At 50.4% G+C, this 21,472-nt stretch overlaps 1 protein-coding gene and 1 long non-coding RNA gene across 20 annotated transcripts in view; one reads left to right on the top strand and one right to left on the bottom strand.

The window, feature by feature from the left end:
- The window catches only part of SMARCA4 (SWI/SNF related BAF chromatin remodeling complex subunit ATPase 4), an 87,156-nt gene extending 77,521 nt beyond the window's left edge, over nucleotides 1–9,635 (bottom strand). For 9 of the 17 annotated variants that reach the window (XM_073220358.1, XM_073220353.1, XM_073220357.1 and 6 more), the window contains exon 1: nucleotides 9,352–9,531. The gene's annotated coding sequence lies outside the window, so the exon portion shown is untranslated. The other 8 variants (XM_073220361.1, XM_073220359.1, XM_073220360.1 and 5 more) reach the window with 4 other exon arrangements.
- Nucleotides 9,365–21,024, top strand: LOC118969314 (uncharacterized). 3 transcript variants are annotated; one of them, XR_012124504.1, is made up of 4 exons: nucleotides 9,365–9,478; nucleotides 11,689–11,821; nucleotides 14,040–14,136; nucleotides 18,195–21,024. It is a non-coding gene; the product is annotated as an uncharacterized lncRNA (long non-coding RNA). The 3 variants fall into 3 exon arrangements; XR_012124503.1 differs by lacking the exon at nucleotides 9,365–9,478 and adding an exon at nucleotides 9,740–10,727; XR_005057267.2 differs by lacking the exon at nucleotides 9,365–9,478 and adding an exon at nucleotides 9,741–10,727 and having other exon boundaries at nucleotides 18,373–21,024.
- The last annotated feature ends 448 nt before the right edge of the window (nucleotides 21,025–21,472 follow it).

Raw genomic sequence — 21,472 nt, 5'->3', positions numbered from 1 at the left:
AACATCTTCCTGAGTTTTGTGAGCTGTTATAGCAAATTATCAAACCCGAGGAGGGGGTCATGGGAACCCTCAGTTGTAACCAAACTGGAGAGAAGTATGGGGGACCTGGAGACCCAGTGCTTGTGACTGCTGTCTGATGTGGGGGGCAGACGTGTGGGCCTGCACCCTGAACCCGTGGGGTCTGCCCTGACTCTGGGTGGTCAGGGTCAGAACTGAGTCGAACCGCAGGACACCCAGCTGGGGTCTATCTGCAGAGAGCTGGAGGACTACACGGTGTGGAAATCCCACACACTTGGGGTCAGTATCGCGAGCAGAGAAAGGGTTTTTCCTTCACCTACAAGGTCACAGAGATGGAGGGAGGGAAGGGGTCTTTCCAAATCCAGGGGGATTGTGGCCTGCCCCCACCCCTAGTGATTTTACATCTGTGAGGATGTTACGCCTCACAAAGAAATCACAGGGAGGACGATCCAGCCAGAGAGGGGATGCCTGGCTGTGGTCCCCTCTGGTGGGAAGGCCTGGATTTACTCACCAAGCCCACACACCAGCACTCCGCGAAGAGGGAGCAAAACCGGCCCACCGACAGAGGGATCCCTGACCCGCACAGCGCATCCGTGGAGAGGCTGGGGTCCCAGGGCCCAGGCCACAGTGCAGCCTGCACTCTGAGCATGGACTCGGTCACCCCCACGCTGGGCGAGTGACTTACCCTCCCTGAGCTCCTCTGCAGACTGGAGTGCAGACCTCAGGGGTCAAAGCACGAACAAACGAGCAGGGCCCGTACTGGCAGGAAGTGCTCCCACACTGCTGATGAAACCAAGCCCCCACATTTACTGAGCAACTGCTTACCACCTGTCGGTACGGTGGCAGAGGCACCGCACCGAGGAAGGCCACCCCTTCTCCTTTCCCCATACGGAGATGAATCATCTGAACTACGGAGTGAGTAACCACTGTGGAGAATCTGCTTCCTGAACTTAGCTTTCCCCGCAAGACAAACCCACATTGAAGCTCCTGTCCCGCAGTGCTCGGGAAGCAGAGGCAACGGGGCACCTGTGCTCAACTGGAGGCGGAATGGCGGCTGCCTGCAGGCCAGCACAGCCCCGGTGCAGATGGGGACCAGCTGTCACAAGTGGCGAGGTCCACGCTGGCGACCAATGGGCAGGATTTAGCTGCCGCAAACTCTCCCTTGCCCGCCTGGCTCCTGCTGCGCCCAGCGTGGTGCTCTTAGCCATCGGCAAGCTCTTCTAGGCCTGCCAACCCTTCCTGGGGGCGGGGCTGGGCCTGGGCCTGCTGAGAGTGGGAGGGGGTTCGGGACCGCTGTGCCCCGGCGGACACCTCCCAGGGAGGGCCTGACAAGTTAGGCCACGAATTTCAGAAGCAGGGTGGGGTCTGAGGACGGGGAGCACCCTCTTTCCCACCTCTTCTTCTACCAAACACCCCTTCTGTTCTATTCAAGAAACTAAAGATTTGGCATTTTCAGCAAATTCCTCGGGTCCCCAGGGTCGTCCTATGGCCACGGAAGTTTCAGGTGGCTTCCGTGGTGCTGCCTGGACTCCTGCAACAAGTCCCTCTCTGACAAGTCACTGGTGTCTGAGCTCGGAAAGAAGGGGCAACTTTACACAACCCTAAAATCCATCTCACACCAGAGCCACACCCAAGCTGATGAGACAAGCGAGGGGACAAGGGGATGCAGAGGCCCAAACGGCGAGACCACCAGCACGCGTCTGGGAGCCTAACAGAGCAACGTGGCCGAGCCACGGTGCACCTGGGGGCTCCGTGAGGAGGGAACGGAGCCTGGGAATCCAGGTGGGCAGCCCGAAGGAATGCAACCAGAAGTAAAACTACTCTGGCAAAAAAGAATGGAAAACCTAAAAAAACCATGCCGGTCCGGGAACAGGGCCGATGGGTCTGGAAGCAACCTGGCCGGCGTCCCCTTGATTTCTCTGAGACACACCCCAACTGCTGAGCACTGTGGGCCCCGACACAATCCCTGCAGCACAGAAGCTGTGGTGCCATGAAATGAATGCGGCGGCTCTGTGCCAGTGGACAAGGAGGATGGGCCCAACAGTGAGGCAGGGGAGAGAAGACAGCGTCAGAGGGTGGGGCGCTTGGCTAGAGCCCCGCGGTGCTAACTGTAACGTATGCACATCTGTCTGAACACAGAAGCCGGCTCGGAGGACACAGGCATCAAACTGCGGTCAGCAGAGGCGGTGGCTCTCCGGAGACATTGGACGGGGAACTAACACTTTCCACATCACAGATTTGGGGGGGTTTTTTCTCCATGCATTTTTCTTTTTTACAATAAAAACCATCTACTATCTCTGGGATCCCATTTTGAAAAAACACCTTTTAGTTAAAAGAAACCTAAGTCAGAAAAATCGCCAGGAAATAAATCCTGAGATGCCCAGAAAGTACTTCTGTGGAAATCCAAGGAAGGGCGAAGGGATCTGAGGACAGCAGTATGTTTTACCCCTTTCAACTGCATCAATATTATCTTAAAATACAAACATTTGTCCACATTCTAATGCTGAGCTACAGACTGCTTGAGGATCAGAGGTCTAGTTTCTTCTTTCGCACCACCCTTGGCTTTTATAAAAAAAAGGACAGCGGTGGCCACCCACACACAGGACAGATGCTAACAAGTAACTGGGCTGTTTGCGCTTGCTGGGATTATGGATTTTTTCTCATCTTGCCTGAAAACCAGCATTATATTTAAGGTTGGCTCCATTTTATCTGCTATTTTTCTGAGCATGGAGAAACTCATTCACAGATGTGTTTCACCAGCAGATACACCATGGTCCAGGCAGGGCAGGGTGCTCAGATGGATCAAGGTGGCTGGCGGCAGGACGGCCTCAGCAAAGCCAACCCCATTTGTTACGTTTAACCTACGAAACCAGATTCCCCGCAATACTCTCTACTGAGGAAACCCTGCACACGGGGCCTGATGGTGTGGAGGGTGCTTGTCCATGAACGTGGAAGGACGGAGGGGGGCAGGGCAACTGTGGTCTTAGGGAATGTGCAGAAATGGCTTATTCCCAAAACTGCACTTCCTCAATGCTGGCTGGTCTATGGCATTTTCCTTGCAATATAATTAAGCAGTGAAACCTTGCCATCCATTTAAAAGGGAATACATTCCGGAAATGAAAAAAACATGTCGTGATAATAAATTACGACATCTTCCCTATTCTATCTGCAAGGTAGACATGCCAAATTGCTAGCTGCTATCCGCGGTTTGCTTTTCTGTCATTTCATTTCCCAGCGGTCAACCTTAAGTCTGGAAACAGATGACTCTCCTTCTGACATTTAGTCAGAATGTCAATAGCAAGCCTGACGCTACGTCACGATGCCTATGTCATTCACTTCATCACCTCACAGGATCACAAGAAGGGTGCTCAGATGGAATAAAACTGAAATAATAATAAAACATTAAATAAAACAATAAAACATTTTGAGGCCACATTCACATAGCTTTTATTACAGTATATTGTTATAACTGTTGTATTTTTTTAGTTATTATTGCTAACCTATTACTGTACCTAACATAAATTTTATCACAGGTGTGTAAGTATAGGAAAAAACCTAGTATACATAGGGGTTGGTGCTATGCGCGGCTTCAGGCACCCACTGGGGGTCTCAGAATGTATCCCCTGCAGATAAGAGGGGACTTACTGTATTGTCTTTAGCACTGGGACTTATGTGTCATTTTATTCACTGATCTCCCCCCATACCCTTTCCCTCTTTTTCATTCACTTGAAAACCATCGAAGAGATTTCCCCGCATACAACAAGCCAGGAGACAGGACAACCGGGCCAGTTCTCTGCCCTCAGGGAGTCCGTGCTCTCCTCTGGTAGGAGATGCAGCGTCTATGCCGCGAGCACACACACAGTATCCTACGTACCCACCAGAGAGGGGCTCCTCAAACACTTCTGACTGTGACCCCGAGTTCCAACATGACCCAGCAAACACGCATCAAGTGACTGCAACAGGTTTTATGAGTCTGTCCTGCCCCTGCTCCCCATGAAACATGATGAACTCTCTTCTTTCTCTCTGCTGAGGCTGCTCAAGCCCCACTGGATGATGTCCTGACTCACCACCGGGTCTGTTCCTGTGCCTGCTGTATATGCAACTTGAGCACAGCACATGAGCTGCGGAGAGGGCGGGAGGGAAGGCCCACACCAGCAGTGCACAGACGACAAGAGGAGCCAAGAGCGGGCGGGGAGGCGTGACACCTGCACCTGCCAACTGTCACTTACGACCCATCCTCGCAGCCCCTTCAAATACTGACCAAGCACCAACTGTTTGCTGAGCAGGATTCTGGGTCCTGGGCACCCAGCAGAGAACAAAGCCCTTGCTGGTGGATCCAACAGTTGAGTGACAGAGGCAACCTCATAAATAAATGACACAATGTCATGTAGAGGGTGGGAGTGCTGTGAAATACTAATCAAGAAGGGTCAATGGCCAAGCTAACAGGAGGCGTTCTTTCAAGCATTGGACCAGTGGTGGGGACGTATGTGGGCAGAGACCTGAAGTGAAATGGGAGCCAAGCTGCTATCGATGGGCAGCGGGACCAGCAAATGCAAAGACCCTGAGATGGGGCTGCGCTGGAATAGAGCAGAAGAGAGGTGTTGCAGACACAGTGGGAGAACTGGGGGGCGGGGCCTGACCACAGGCCCTGAGGGTAACAGGGAGGAGGAATCTGCTCTAGGTGCAACGGGGAACCACTGGAATGTTCCGGGCAGAGCAGTGACATGGTCTGATGATGGAGTGAGAAGATTTCTCTGGACATACTGATGGAATAGGTATAAGGGTGAGAGGATTAAGAGGGGTCAAGGATGACCAAGGTCACCCACAAGGCCTTAGTCAGTTAGGTGCCATTTGAAATATAAAAGGCGTCCCTCTCTTGGAGCTGGAACCAGGCTTGGCAAATCCCAGCCAGGTTGGATTTCTGCTCCAGTTCACATCCCCTCCATTCAATACTCACGACTGGAAGGGCAGCTTGGGAACAGGGGGTTTTCTGCTCAGAGAGGTTAAGTCACTTGCCCAAAGTCACACAGGAAGTTGAGTCCTGATTCAAGTCTGACTCCAAGCCCCGAGTAATTGATTCAAACTGAGGACCAAAAGGCATTGGAGGAGGAGAGCCTGGAAGGGTGCAAAGTGCAGGCAAAGAGAAGCACTCCAACAGGCCGAAGCATCCACAGAGTATTCTGGGGAGGCGGGCAAGGACTCTTAGCACGCCAGCTGTCCAGGCGGTGACAGGTGACATCCTCAGCAGCCACCAGGGCAGAGGCCTCCTACGCTTCAGGGTCACCATTAAGACAATGAGACCATCTACTGTGCCACTTTACTGGGACTTTTGGGGTAAGGCAGGGTTGCACACATCTAACCCTGCCCCCTCTGTAACAGGTGAGGGAAACTGCCATGCAGCCACCTGCTTCCTGAGCCAGTGAGCCATGACCGGCCAGCGAAAGGAGAACTTAAACCACCCCAGGAGCAATTTGAAAGCCCATCACTACTGAAATTGGGGCCATCCTCCTTTATTTCACTCATGGCTGGTGAACCTCACATTGAACAAAACTCGGACTGTTCCCAGTGACGTGTCCACGCCCAAAAATGAAGACATGCCCCTTTAGCAAAGTCACCAGAGTCCCAAACCCCTTTAGGGTGTAAAGGCTAGGGGGGCCAGGGCTAGGTGATCCTCTGTTAACTCTGATCTATTTTCTAAAGGAAGCCTCTTCCTTGAGGGAAGTGGAGGGAAACGATGCATCCCTTCCCTTCCTTCTGCCCTGGAAGAAATCCCATCTCCCAACAAACCCAGCTAACACCTGGCATTTCCCCTAAAGGCCCTTTTCCCAGCAGGGAGATGAGCGGAGGCTCAATTTCTTACGCCTGAAACTCACATCCTGAAAGATGACTATCATCAGCACGGAGTTAAGAGAAAAGGCCAACCAAGGTATCACGGATCGTATTAACGAGCCTAACCCTGCTTGGGGATGAGGGGTCCGTAAGGTCAGCTCCAGTGGCCTCGGACTCGATTCTCACCTGTTCCCCTTAAACATTTCCTAGTATTCCAACAGCTGTTACTTCCGTTACAGGTTTTGCACATTCCCTTAATTTTACTTTTTTAACTTCGACTCTCTTGTGTGTTCACATCAGTGTTACAAGTTAGGAGGAAATACTGAGATGGAAAACAAACATTTGCTATTTTTCAAAACCCACGCCACCAAACACACTTCCCTCTTTCCAAGGCCTTACAGTGAAATTGTAAAGCGCACAATCTTTAAGGACAAAATGGGGGAGCCGACTCCTTTGCTACCATTCTGAACACATACAGAACCATTATAATGGGGCAAAAATACATTCTAGGTCTCAACCCAGCAGGATGCTATGGGAATCCTAACAAAAGCAGCTATCAGTTGTCTAGCACTATGTGCCAGGCACTGTTCTAAGCCCTTTACATTTGTCATTTTGTTGTTGTCCTTGCAACAGTCCTACTAGTTGGTACTATTACTTCCCCCTTGGCAAATAAGGAGACTGATATGAGCGAGAACAGTCAGTGTCTACTTGTTCCCAGCTGAACGAACCCCCAGCTCCCAGCAGTGCCTGGCTCCCCACTGACGCCCAATGCATGCTTGTTTGCTACATGAATGGAATGCATGGCCGGGCCATTTCCTACACAACTCCAGGGGGCATCATTCACACTGTGTGGAGTATGGTCAGTGTGAATGGGTCCCTCTGCACCATAGCAGCCTTGGTGACCAAGACCAAAAGTCAGCTGGCTCATCTCAGAACTTACTCTATTCCAGGGACTGTCGTCCCATTTTTCTAAGGCACCAGGAGGGCAAGTGGCAAAGCCACTTCCAGGAGTTGGGCCCGGATGGCTGGCAGGGGATGCCATGTAAAGAAATATTCTTGGGCCTCGGTGTCTTCACTGACGGAATGGTGTTCTCAGCAGACATTCCCCATCATGCCTCATCTCTTCCACATCTGATAAACAGCTAAGACCCAGAGCCAGCTGACCTGGGGCCACCTCCCAAATGTTTTGAGGATCCACAAGCAGTGGCAAAGCTAAGTAAACACATATGCATATGTGTTGGGGGTGCTTTTCACTGACAAAAAAAGTTTGGAGACCACTGCACTGCCCTACACCCCAGCTCCGGTGATGTCACCCTCCTGGCTCAAAACCCTGCAAGATCAACATCTCCTGAAAGGTTAGACACAAAATAATTCTAGACGGCATGTGGAAGGACGTTTATTGTTTTCCTAATTACATATGCATTGATTTTGAAGAAAATTAGAGAAAAAAAAAACATAACTAGCACATCAAACCTGGGGTTTCTGAGATATAGGATGGATCTAAACTGATGTTTTTGGTTTTTAAACAGTTAATTTACAAATATATATATTAAATGGATGCTATGCACGCCCACCAGCTGAGTGCTCACAGTGTTACCCGGCACCGCAGTGAGTTAAGATACTTCCACGGTTGTCTTGTCAAGCCTCACAACTATCCTTGGAGGTGGCACTGCTGTCCCACCTGTTTCACAAGTGGGGGTACCTACTGGTAAGTGCCTTGCTCGGGGTCCAGTTATGATTTAAAGAGCTAGGGGGAAATCCAGAGATCTGATTCCAGAACGAGAATGCCTCAACACCACCGCATACTAACCGCCAGGGAATGAGGTTTGGGAAACAGTGTTCCAGAAGTTAAAAAACCATCAACAGCAACTAATGTTTACTGCTTACAAGCCAACCAATCCTGGTCCTGTGCCAAGCACTTCCCACACACACACTCAGTCCTCCCTAGGACCCTTCTCATTCATTTCACAAATGTTCACTTTAGGCCTACTATGTGCCAGGCCCGGATACAGTGCAGGAGTCCAGGCAGGCTAGACCCCTGATATGACAGCCCTTGGACAGGAGAAACTAATTATAAGTGTTAGCTGCAACATAGGAAAGGATCAGTGCAATGAGCCAGTGTTTGCAGAGGGGAGCAATGACTGGTACAGGGGTCAAACATAAGCCTGGACATCCTCCCTGATTCTCAGTAAAGGCCCCCCTCTTCTGGCAGCCTCCCGGGCCTCCCGCTCCCATCACTCCCCTGGGCATCCACTATGCTCCTCTCATAAGAAGGGTTGTGAGGATTAAATGATAGGCTGAGGGAGTTGTTCCCACATTTACTGCCTGTTCCCCTACAAGACTGGGGAGACTCCTCAGGGCATCCAACCCCGAACCATCTAACACCCAGTAGGGTCTCAACAGATATTTGCTGAACAAAGGAGACTGGACCAGACAGTAACAAAAGTGCTTCCCTCTTGCCAGGAACCATTTTACAGACTTTCACCGACTCCATTTGTGGCATTATCCCCCCATTCACAAACGAGAAAATGAGGTTCAGAAAGATTAAGCTATCTGCCTAAAGTCACACAGCTAAGTGACCAGACAGCACCAGAAATAAAACTCGAATCCGGTGTGTCAATTCAAATTGAAAGCTGACTTCAAATTCCGAGGAAGTGGCTCTCACCCTTACTCCCTACTTTCCCCGAGGATTCACTGGGGGGAAAAATATCAAGACTAGTGTCTTCAAGGCCGGCACAAAACACTCGCCTGAAAGATCCACGTTTAGGCCTTAATGTGGATAATCTGTTGGGAGGAAGGGAAAAGGATGCAACGCTTAAAGAATACTTTCAACAGCAAACAATTCTCCCCGCCCTCCCCCATTTGCTGCCGACCCCCGACTTCGGGGCAAACATTTTGAAGTCACTACTTGCAAGGGTTTGGAGGAGTTATTTACCTTTCCTTGAGCATCTAGAATATGTGATTTTTTAAAAATAAAATTTTAGGTCAGCTAACCAAAATGGGCTTGCTAATTAGCTGGCGTCCAGGCGACCCCTGGACCCAGTTGGGTATTTTCTTACTGAGCACCGGCCGCAGTCTCGCCAAAAAGGCAACATTCGGGTCTGACCCGTTACAACATAGCCAGAAAAGCCCCGATGGCCTGACCATTGTTGCAGCAGCGGCGGAGTCGGCGACTGGGGACCACGACCCTGGCCAGCCTTGGAGGCCGCGAGCTTTGTCCGGCGACCCCGGCGAGAGCGAGCGCGGGGGGAGGGGGTGCGCGCGGCCTCCACGCGGCCGGGGTCCCCCAACCCGCCCGCGGATCCTGTAGCCTCCGCGGCCTCGCTGCACTGTGGCCCGCGCCGCGCGCGCGGAGCCGGCCACTCTTCTTGACCCTCGGGCGCCGCCGTACCCCAGCCCCGCTCCAGGCGCCAGCGGCCCCCTTCACCCTCGGCGCCCCGGCTCCATTCAAACAGTCCGCCCCAAGCCTCGCGCCGCGCTCCCCCCGCGGCCCGCGTTCCTTACCGGGAACAGCCGGCGCCGTCGCCTTCACGGCGCCGCCCCCGCCCCTCCACGCGGGGCCGGGGGCAGAGTGGGCGTCTCGCCTCTGCTCACGAAACAAAGAAGCCGCCGCTGCTGCCGCCGAGCAAGGGTAAGCCTCGTGCGCGCGCCCGCCGGGCCCGGCCACCCCCCCACGCCTCCCGCGCCCCCGCTGCGCGCGCACTTGCCGGCTTCTCTTCCCCCCACCGACGGTCTCTGCCGCTTCCGCCGCCCGCCGGCCTCGTGTGCGCGCCCGTCCGCCCTTCCGCTTGCAGCGCGCGTGCGCGCCAATTGGGGGGGGTGCCTAGGAGAGGTGGGCGGAGCCAAAGAGCAAGCGCGCCGGACGCACCTCCCCGCTCTGTCTGGGACTGTTTTGCGCCTGCGTACTGGGGTCTGCATCAAGGACACGCCTCTCGGCCTCACGCCGCCGAGCATGCGTAGTGCGGGCGACACTGCGGCGATGTGGTGGTCGTAGTGGTTGTAGCGGTGGTGGTGACGGCGGCGGCGGCAGCTGGGTTTTGGGGGATGGGATGGGGTGGCGGCGGGATCTGCAGCCGCCCTGCGACTCGGAAATGAGGACCCGAGGCGGTGCGGGAGGCCGGGGAGTCGGCCAAGGTTGGCCCTGGGAATCGGTCGGATGACAACGAGGCCTGTCGGGCAAGGCCAGTGGGCTCGACCGTGGCTGTGTTTTCTGCAAAACCTACTTTTAGCTCTGTTAATTAGGTTAGCAAATATTGAGTCCCAGGCGCAGGTGCTGTGATATCATCGCACAGACTAAACTCAGCCGCTGTGGAGCTCCGAGAAAGAGAGGCGAGAGCCAAAGAAATAGGTCAAATTCATTGTGTTGAGATGGAGACATGGAGGGGCGTGGAGATTTTAAATGGGGCGGCCAAGGAGGACATGGCTGCAAAGACATTTACGTGGAAACAGCGGGAGGAGAGAACCTCGTTCCAAGTGCGGAGGCCCTGAGCATCTAGGCCTCTTTTCTGTGTTTTCAAAGTGTCTCCAGCACCACCTCATTTAGCCCCTCAGTGGACAAGTGCTCCCCCAAGGACAGGGCCCATAGACTGTGACTGTCCCACCCCTTCTCTTGCACCTGCTCTGCCTCATTTTTCAGGTTTCAGCTGCCTCCATCTCAGGCCTGCAGCCGCGTTGATCACTGCCTCCCTTTTCCTTGACATCTTTTGGGTACCCTCTTTGTTTGCCTCCCCTCAGTTTAAGTGTCAAGGATGTCAATTGTGTGCACTGAGTACCCAGCATCCTCTCTGCCACACAATAATTTTATTGACAGAATAGAGAGTGGCAACTTGTTGAAAGTGCAACATGCCTGCATCAGTTCCTTGAGTCTCTCCAAGCCCAAGGTGAGTCACTTGCATCATAGAGCAGAGGGTGAAATGCTTGCTGTAGTAGGAGAGACCTGGATTTAAAACCTGACTCCACTGTTAGTAGGGGGTGAAATTTACTGGACTTGACTTCATTTCCCCTTCTTCACCTGTATAATGGAAACAGTAATGGCATGCACTTCCACTGGTTGGTTTTGAGGAATCAGTGAAAGCAGGCCACCTGGGAGTTTTCTGAACCTTGGCTCGTAATGTTGAGTAATGCACAGTGGGGTGTGAACCTCAGTCTCATTCATCCAAGTAGTATTTCTTAAGTGCCCTGGACATGCTAAACACTGAGTTTGTCATAGGTCTACACTCATGTTCAGAGCAGGCGGGGTTCCAGCCTGTGGGGTGTTCAGTCCATGAGTTCAGTTGACTGTCTCCTATCTAAATAAATCACACTGACACATGACAGGAAAATGTAAGTGCAATGGAAGGAAAGCCCAGGATGTAATGAGGTCATACATGGGGCCCTCCTGGGAAAGAGAAGTCAGTGGGACTCCTCTAAGGAAGAGGTACTTAACACCAAAACCAAAAGGATGAGCAAGAGCAGGGAAACACGATGTGCCTGGACCCTGGAGAGGAAAAGAGCATGGGAACAAAGGCCCGTGTGGCTCTGATAGGGGGTGAGGGTCAGCAGCAGCCACCCCCGGGAGGGCCGTGTGGGCTGTAGCAAGATCTTTAGCTTTCTCTGGAGCACAGTGGGAAGCAGTTGAAAGGGTTTAATCAGAAGAATCCCATGGTTCTGGCTGTGGAGTGGGGCATGGGCTGGAGGGAAAGGATGGAAAGCAATGAGCCTTTAGGCCATTGTAGTGGCCCAGGGTGGAGAGTGGTGGCCGTCACTGGAATCGAGGTGGTGGAGGTAGAATGGACAGAGATTGTAGGGGTGAAACTGAGGGCAAGCAGGAGGGTCAGGCATGAACTCCAGCGTTCTTTGCAGCTGAGACAATGGGGACATGGAAGCTGACAAGGAAGCATGAAGAATCCTGTTTTAAAGACAAAATGTCTCAGGAGCATTCGTATAGACCAGTGGCTCGTGGCTGTACATTGGAATTCCAGTTTAAGCAAAACAGGTGCCTTTAACACTTATTTGTGTCTGTGCTACATTTTGAGTTAATTTGTGTGTATGATAAAAGGCAAGATGGAAGTTCATTATTTTCCATAGGGATAATCAATTGTTCCAGGCCATCCCCTTCCGGTTGAATTACCTTGGCACTTTCGGGAAAAATCAATTAACTGTTTAAGTTACAAGATTTTTTTAAGCCCCAAAATGAATTCTGGGTTCTCTGTTCTGTTCACTCATCAATAGATCTACCCTTAAGATTAGTCCACACTGTCTTGATTACTGTAGTTTTAGAATAAATCTTGAAATCAGTTATTCCTCCAATGTTCTTTTTCTAAAAAAACTGTTTTGGCTACTTCAGGTACTTTGCATTTGTGTAAATTTTAGAATAAACTTGTGTTTCTACTGCAGTGTAAGTAAAGATTATTTTTAACCTATATATGAAGATCTTAAAGCTCTATGGGATTAAAAAGTCTAATAAACATAGTTAAAACAAAGCTGCTGATCACTTGCTAGCATTTTCTTGGATGTTTTGAAGCTGCTATTCAGGGAAGCTAGCGAGATGTCTAGGGAAATGTTTACAAGGAAAACTTGGGCTTAGTGGCCTGTCACATTCATTTAGGAATATTTGTTTCTCTTGCTCTTATGTGACTGTGTGTCTCATCTCACTTCTTGTGGCCTTTCTGCGTATTTACCCCTGAAGAATCAACAGAAGCAGCATTGGGATCTGATCAGTATTCTGAATACATACAGCTTCCCCTTCTTCCCAGCCCATTCAGGATGAGGGAACACTTCAAACGCTAATCGTAACACGCTCCCTCAAAGTCTAGGGAGCAATGCATAACCTTCTACAGTCTGTAGGACTCAGCTGCCCTAGCTTTTGTATCACAAGCTGGGTATAATGTCGGCTCATTTAATTTGTTAACCTTAAAAATAAAACTGTCAGCTATTTACCAACAAAAGTGGACTTATTCTGGAATAGCAGGGAATTACAGTTTAGGCTGTGCAAGCTAAGCCAAAACCGTAGGCAAGTCCCGAGAACAAGCAGTTAAACACTATTTTATGGAGGAAGGGGTGAGGTTGGGAGGGGCTGTTATAACACAAGTCCACTGAAGTAAACTGGGAGTTCCAAGTATCATGGCTTCTCATTGGCTGAGTTGTGACAGTCTCTCATTGGTTGGGCTGTTGCTGGGGCTGGGAGAACCCTTCCTCTGGGGCAGTAAAAGTGAGAGCTAAAGCAGCATCCACTTGCAAGTTCACCCTGTTGGTTCTGCAGATATTCTCCAGTGATAGGGCTTCAGAGCGCCCCCTACTGGCCCCCTAATTCCATTTTAAATGAGGTTTCCTTTTAATTTTCAAACTTCATCTGGGTTTTGGCACTTAATGTAAATTTGGGCAAATGAACAGTAGGTTGAGGAGGCAAGCATCTGCTTGCCAGTGATCTTTAAAGATGTTGGATCCTGTAGAGTAAATGGAAATTTGTGACCAGGATTCCCACCTGGCCTTAATAGCACCCGTTTGTGTGTGTGTGTGTGTGTGTATATTATATAATATATAATATATAATATATATAAGAGCCTGCTTTGCATACTTACAAGAGTTGCAGGATGTTTGCTGGGGACAGAGCAGCTGAGCAGCTGCCGTCACGGGAGTACCAGCCCAGGAGAGGGGTAGAGAGGAAACATTTATTATCTCCTCTCCTCAGTTCGTGGTATGTAACTGGTTGGGCATCTGCCAGTCACCATAGAGACGCACCCACAGAGTTCCTCCTCATGCCAGGGGTGGGGTAGTAGAGGGCTGTGAGAGCAGGCAGAAAGTTGTGCGGGGGTGTGAGAACAGGGAGCCTGGAGAGTGGAGAAGGGAAGCCTAGAAAGAGAACTGGGAGAAAGTAGAGGCTGGCGGAGGGGAGGTGTGGAGCCCCAGTGCCAGGAAACACTGACCTGTCTTTGCCACTTGTACTTAGCCGGCGACCACTGTGAGAATAAACGTGGTATGAACCCCCTTTAAAGCCCCCAACTTCTTGCTCTTCTTTCTGTCTCAAACAATTCATAGTGAACCTGCCCTGGGTGGGGAACCCCCTTCTCCCGGAGCAACAGGTCCCTTGTCTGTCATACCTTAGCTGCTAGGAGAAACTTGAAAGAGGTCCTTCCTTCCGGGAGCTGCAGTCACATTGGATAGCAAGACAACTCAACCAAAATGACTTAGTTCATTAGTGGATTTATTTTCAGATATCATGCAGCTCCTCTGCTCTGTTGGAGACTACGGTCTAGAGAAATATACAAAGAACATGAGCCTCATCAGTGCGGTGCTTCCCAAATTCACCAGGTAAGCAAAATGCCAACGAGGCGGTTCAAAACACAAGCCTGGAGAATCTCCTGGGGATTTGGAGGCATTCTAAGGTGGAGCTCTGGAATTTTTCACTAAAAGTGCCCAAGGTGGGTCTTACCATCTGGAAAGACTGTGAAGAGCCGTGGAAGCAGTGATTTCAGTGGGGCAAATCCACAGACTCGCCTTTACCCTGTCTGTTTGCCAAAACTCAGAGAAGGCAGGGATACTTCCAACAAGGAACTTGCCAGCTATTTTGGCCACATGACTGAAATGACCTTTTTTAAAATTCTAGATGTAAGCATGTGCTAGAAGATATATTTTCAGTGTGGCCTTCAGAATCCCCCAGGGGGTCCATTAACACACAAATCACTAGGCCCCACCCACAGAGCCTCTGATTCAGCAGGTGTGGGACGCGACCTGAGAACCTACATTGCTGGCAAACTCCTGGAGGATGCTGTCACTGCTGGGGGCTGCGGGTTGTGTTTGGTGATGAAATCCTGTCAAGATTCAGCCTGTTGTCATCCTGGTGTCCTTTTCGTGGGTGAGGCAAGTGAGCCCAGAGTTTAAGATACTTGAACTAGATCACACGTCAGGGCAGGGTCTGTAAACTCAGATCTGGTCTGGTCGCTGAGAGGAGACTCCAGAATGATATTAAGGCATTGACTCAATGGTTATGGAGACTGGCAAGTCCAAAATCGGCAGGCCGGAAACTCAGGAAGAGTTAATGCCGCAGTTTAAGCTCCAAGGCCATCTGCTGGCAGAACCCCCTTTGCCTGAGAAAGGCCAGTCTTTTTTCCACTCAGTCTTTCAACTGACTGGACAAGGCCCACCTACTTTATAAAGGGCAATCGGATTTACTCAAATTCTACAGACTTAAACGTGAATCTCATCCAAAAACACCCTCTCAGAAACATCCAGACTAATGTTCTACCAAATACCCAGACACTGTGGCCCAGCTAAGTCAACACCTAAAAGGAACCATCACATCACCAAAACAGGCTAGAAACGTGTGGGTACGGGGACATGATTCTCTAGACATATTTGGTGTGGACATATGGACAAATTCAGCCTTCATCTCTAAGGCTGGCAGAGGAGCTCTGTTTTCACTCCTTTGACAGTATGAAGCTGGCCATGGGGAGGTTAAGCTGAAAATATCTAAAAGGTACCATTTCTCCCGCTTCTGTGGTGGTGAAATAAGCAGGAGGTGTATGTAGGGGTTGTCCCGCATTGGACCCATTTCTCAAGGGCTTGTTAAAAGACAATCTAAGTTAGGGGTTCTCAACACAGCATCACTGATGGTTGGTGTCAAATAATCCTATTGTAGGGGTTATTTTGTGACTGTACAGTGTGGCGCAGTAGCCCTGGTTAAGGCTGGGGCTGGGCTTGCACCTGAGTGCGAGCTTGGGGCTTGGGCCTTTGGCCTTCAGGTCCCTCGTGGCAGGGGGCTCCTGGGTTCCTGCTCTCTCTCATCTTTTCGGTAGCTCACAGTGACAAGCATCATGTGACCAGCCATCCCATTATTCAGGAGCTGCTTGGATGATGGCTGGTTTGGTGGACGCCAGTGAGGGAGGAACAGGGTTGAGCCTGCGTCGCGCTCCTCTGTGTCTGCGCCACCAGGACCCCCATCACAGTGATTACTTTGTGATATGCACAAATGTCGAATTGTTAAGTTGTTCGACTGGAACTAGTAAGTGTCGTATGTCAGTTATACCTCAATTTTTAAAAACAAATTAACTTGATTAAAAAAATAATACAGAAAAAGAAAAAACAAGGATAAGAAAGAGAGGCAACAGCAGAGCCCTCTGGCTCCAGCTGGGGTCGGGACCAGGGGCAGCCCCTCCGAAACACAGGCTCTGTCTCCCCCACTGTGCTCCCCACTGCCCCTGGGCACGCCCCTAGGCTCTGAAGCCTCCCACTTACAGATGTCCGTACACTGATTTGGAGATTTGGAGACAGAAGCTGGGCCAGCTGGGGTGGGACCATCTCTACATGTGACATGGACAAAACCTTATCAGTCTACGAGATAAATTATGAAAATTCAGTGCCTAGAATTTAATCCTGATCTACTACAACAAAGGGTTCTGTATTTATGTCACCCCAGAGAATCTTACATGAAAAAGGACATCCCCTCTCCAGTGCCAGTGTCCAACATCCAGTTCCAGCTTCCAAATGATGGGGCAGATTTGTGTATTTACTTGTCTGTTCTGTAGGCTTACATCCAGAATCCTGTTTAAGACTGTAGGATACTTTCAATACTTTTTGAAATAAAAATATTTCCCATTAAAAAAAAAAATCCCTTTTCCTGCCCTCCTCCCCCCCAAAACCAGGGTTCTGGCAATCAAAACACATCCACATGTGGCTAGATGCCCACTGGGGGACAAAATCATCCCCCACTGAGAAGCACTGATTGAAGACAGCTTCTGACCATCCTTTTACTTTCACTGTTCACCAGAGGGCCTTAGCAAGGATGACTCGTGGCCTGCGCCCCGGGGTTTGTATAGATGCACATGTGGCCCTAGGATTCAGCAGCAGGCTGCCCCACCCAGCCCGCCTCCTCACCTCTCCTGTAGACTCTCCTCAGTGACTTCCACTGTCCTCACAACACAGTGCAAATTAAGCCTGGGAGTGGCATCTATGAGACTGCAGCAAAACAGGTTGTCCAACGCCGAGCTGCAGAGAGAACTGTCTCTGACCAAGCCGGTTGTTCCCAGACCATCTCATGCACATGCACGTCAGGCAGCAGGGTGACCCTGGGAAAGATGGGGCAGGGTGGGGCCTCAGGGGCTCTGATTCTCCCAGGGGAAGGGTTTCCGCTGTCCTGGGAGTATCTGGTATTCTCCTTGGGGCTGCTCCCAAGTTCATCTAGTAACTTCACAAACCCAGGACACGTTTCTAGGAGGGCAGAAGCAGCCTTTTAACACTGACCACCACCTCACACCCATTAGGATGGCTACTATCAAGAAAACAAAATAACAAGTGCTGACAAGGCCATAGAGAAATCAGAGCTCCTGTGTCCTCTTAATGGGGTTGTGAAGTGGTGTGCAGCTGCTGATGAAAACAGTATAGCAGTTCCTTAAAAAGTCAGAAATAGAATTACCATCGGATCCAGCAATTCCTCTTGGGAGTATTTATCCAAAGGAAACAAAAACACTTATTTGAAAAGATACGGCACCCCCAAGTTCACTGCAGCATTATTTACAATAGCCAAGATGTGGAAATAACCTAAGTATCCATCCACAGATGAATAACAAAACGTGGGTAATATTTTTCAGACTTTAAAAGGAAGGATATTCTCACCTATGCCACAATTAGATGAACCTTACAGACATTATGTTTAGTGCAAAAAGATAAATAGTATATGATTCCATTTATATGAGATCCTGTCTCACCAATGAGTTTCAGCCCTGGGGCAAGTTTACTCTTGATTTGGTGAGCCTGAAAAATGACAAAAAAATATTTTTGGGGTGAAGAGGTTTATACCCAACCTTATTCCCACAGTGGTAGGTCAGACTCTAGAATTCCATCTGCCTCAGGGTAAGTCTGCATGCGGCCAGCCCGTCTCTGGCTCCAGGCCTCTGTGTCCCCGCAGCCGTCTCTGTCTCTGTCCTGGGCGCTGCCACCACTCCCGCCTCTGCCCTCCTGCAGCCATTCAACCCAGAGCACTGGGTGGAGCTCTTCATATAGAGTCAGTAATAATGTACTGCCCACACGTGAGCATGCTGACAAGGGTCAGGCGAGAACTCTGGCCATAGGCACTTTCATTTTCTCTGCAGGTCCCAAGAGGAGTCAAATTCATAGAGACAGAAAGTAGAACGATGGTTGCCAGGGGCTGGAGGAGGGAGTGGAAAGTCAGTGTTTCACGGGGACAGAGCTTCAGTTTTGCAAGACAAAAAGAGCCTGGAGATAGACGGTGGGGATGTTTTCACAACAATATGAATGTGCTAAATGACACTGAGCTGGACCCTTAAAAATGGCTAAAAAGGTAAATTTCATGTTACGCACACTTTAGATTTTTTAAGAAACGCATAAGCAGCAATTAAATCTGCATCATCCAGCTAACCTCTGCCGAGCACAGCCCAGGGCCTCATGACCAGCCTCAGGCGCTGAGTGAGAGATGGAAGAATCCCCAAATGAGAAGCGTCAGCCGTGGGTAATTAACAATTGACTCACAGGCTTACCCGGCTGCCCTGGGAAATCCTGGACACAATTTTCATGTGATTAATATCCCAACAGCTATTTATGTGCTGCTTCCAAATCGAGGGCACATGGAGGCCCCCATCACGATGCTCTCGCCATCGGCTCTTCTGAGATCAATCCCGCGTCCCACAGCACAGGATGGAATTACAGAAGGTTCCAGCTGGGCCCCGAGGCAGCAGGCACGCACACAGCAGCTACTGTCAAGAGACCTCGCTTGGCAAGAACCAGAGGAAGAAATGCTGCTCTTTCTGTGGCTCCGTGGCAGTTCAAAAGCTGGTTCCGTGGCCCGTGATCCTTCTCATGATCATCTGCTGGTCCCTTGGATGTGGTGTTACCAAACATGGCCTGCCATGCCCCACCAGACTGCTCTCGATGCCTGGAATTTGATTTTTTCTTCATAATTAAAACTTCCGAAGCAGAAGAGGCCACGGGTTCTGTCTCTATTGCAAGGTGAAGACAGCACCTTACTTTTGAAATCAGAGCCTCTAGAATCTTTAGCTAGAAGGGTGGGACCAGTGGCTGCACTGAGGCCCCCAAGGCCTCTGTCCCCACCCAGCCAGTCCCCACCGACTCACCCCAGCCACACTGGCCTCTTGCTGGTGGCGCAGCCTGCTAGGTGCAGCCTGCCAGGACCTGTGCATCTGCTGGGGCTCCTCCCTCAGCACTCTCCGGCCTCCGCTCTGGTCGCACCCCCTCGGCAGCCGGCTCTCCCGGACCCCCTCACTCTGCTTTCCCTTTTCTCCATAGCATGTGTTTTTCCCTCTCGTCCAACACCAGATACAATGGTGTATTTTTTCCCTACATATATGTATGACAATATTATACATGGCAGTAATAGTAGTATTATAACTCCATTCGGGTTCCTGGACCTGATTACAATGTGTGTAAGTGTGCGGGAGGGGGAGTCTTGCCAATGGGTTTCAGCCCCAGGCAAGTTCACTATGGATTCAATGTGACCGAAGAAATGACAGCAAAATGTTCTTGGGGTGATTGGGTTATACCCAACTTTATTTCCACAGTGGCGGATCAATCACTAGAACCCCGTCCACTCAGAGCAAGTCTGCGTGCAGCAAGCCGGTCTCTGCCTCTGGGCCTCCCTGCCTACACAGCCATCCCACACAGCCGTCCTCTGGGCCTCTGACCTCAGCGCTGCCACCACTCCAGCCTCTGCTCTGCTCTCCTGCAGGCTTGCAGCCATGCCACTGTGTCACCCAAGGCACTGGGCAGAGCTCTTTATATAGAATCAGTAACGACGTATTGCCCACTTGTGTGTAGTGAGCTAGCTGACAAGGGTCAGGTGAGAATCCTGGCCACAGGAACCTTCACTTTAGCCACAGGGGGTCTCCACACACACACTAACACTGTTAGGCAGGGTGGAAAGAGAGTGAGGCCAGGAAAGCACACTAAAAAAGAACCAGAGTTAATGAGTTAATCAGTTAAAGCTCAAAAAGGCAGGAGTGACTTGGCCTGGAATGTTTGAATATTCCCCAGATACAGGAGGGTACCTCAGCAGAGCCCACGTCTTTATTGTGTTAATCATGCAGGCCCAGCTTATTCTTTAACCTAACCTTTAAGCTTTTTTTTTCCTCCTCCAGCCCCTAATCAAGTAATTTACAACCTAGGCAATTAATATGACAAGCAGGCCCAGCCATAAACAACATAGTAAAAGCAAGAAAGATTCCATCTTCAAGATAAGATTGCATTTTAAAACCCAGGAAGTTAAGAAGTAAGATTTTTAAACATACTCCTTAGCAAAGAGACAATAATAACTCAGCCCACCTTGGGGGCTGGGCAGGTGGTCTTGTTTGAAAGCTCCCAGACCAAGACTCTGGTATCTCAGTGAGAAATCAGAGCAGTAAATTTCTTGTGTTAATTTTAAACATTTGGGGACCACTTAACAGGTCTGCACCCCCAGCCCTTGGTCACATTCCCGAAAAATCCTTAAAAGGGGGAACCCCCAACCTTTCGGGGTGCTCCTCTCTCTGAGGCAGCCCACACTTCCTAAGTGCGTAGACTTTCTCTCAATAAAACTTAAACCTTTCAAGCCGCCCCACCTCCCTGAGGTCACCTGCTGCACTTTTTCTCTAAGTAACTTTAAATAAAACTTTTACTCTGTTTCACTACTGTGTCTCTGCCCTCCAATTCTTCATTGCGGCAGGGGACTAGGACTGAGGAAACTCCACAACGGTCCCCCTGACAACACCAAGCAGTTCTAGAACACCAGCAGGGTGTTGGAGAAGTCAGCTGAATTCTGAGGCTGTCTGCCTGGGGACAGCCCCAGATCCCCCAGGTCAAGGACTCTGTCCTACAGGACTGCCCTCCACACCTCCAGTCCAGACGCTGGTCGCCAGCCCCAGGCAATTCCTTCTGCTTCTGACCTACTGGATGCCGACTGGAGCTTCCCACAACCTCCCCCTTAGATTCAATTAATTTGCTCAAGTGGCTCACAGAGCTCAGGAAAAAACACTTAACGTTTACTCATTTAATAAAGGACACCATAAAGGATATGAGTTACCAGCCGGATGGAGGCATAAGCAAGGTCCCAAGTAAAGGAGCTTCCGTCCTCATGGAGTTTGGGGCCTGGCTCGGTGGCACGTGGAGGCGTTCTGATTCCCCAAGTACAGAAGTCTCCCCAGCGGAGAAGCAGGGTCCAACTGAGCGGAGACGGAGCAAATACTCTTCTCTGGGGCTGTTGGGAGGGTTTCATTGCCTAGTCATGATTGACTAAATTATAGGCCATTGGCTGATTCAGCCTCCAGCCCTTGCCCTCGGGTGGGGGTCCAAAACTCTCATTTAACATGACAAAACACCCACTTCACCTTTAAGACTGCAGTGTGTTCAGGAACTGTGGATGAAGACCAAATATACCTGGGGAAGATGTATTTCTTATAACTTATTACATCGCAGTGATGCCGGGGTTCTTGTTCACAAATCCAAAGAATGAGCTTCACAAACACTCAAGGTAAGAGAGCAAGGTACAGACTTTTATTTAGAGATAAAGTGAGAGAATAGAGCTCCTGGCTCACTCCAGGAGGGGACAAGAGAGTCGGTGGTGGTGCGTTGTCTAGGGGGTTCACAGGCAGTTGAGAGACCGAGAGTCAGGGATGTGGATCCACCAGATGGTCTCTAAGTGTTT

Source organism: Manis javanica, chromosome 13, assembly GCF_040802235.1.
Source record: "Manis javanica isolate MJ-LG chromosome 13, MJ_LKY, whole genome shotgun sequence".
Taxonomy (NCBI): Eukaryota; Metazoa; Chordata; class Mammalia; order Pholidota; family Manidae; genus Manis; species Manis javanica.
Note: the sequence above shows the minus strand (reverse complement) of the source record. Positions and strands in the feature narration are given on the sequence as shown.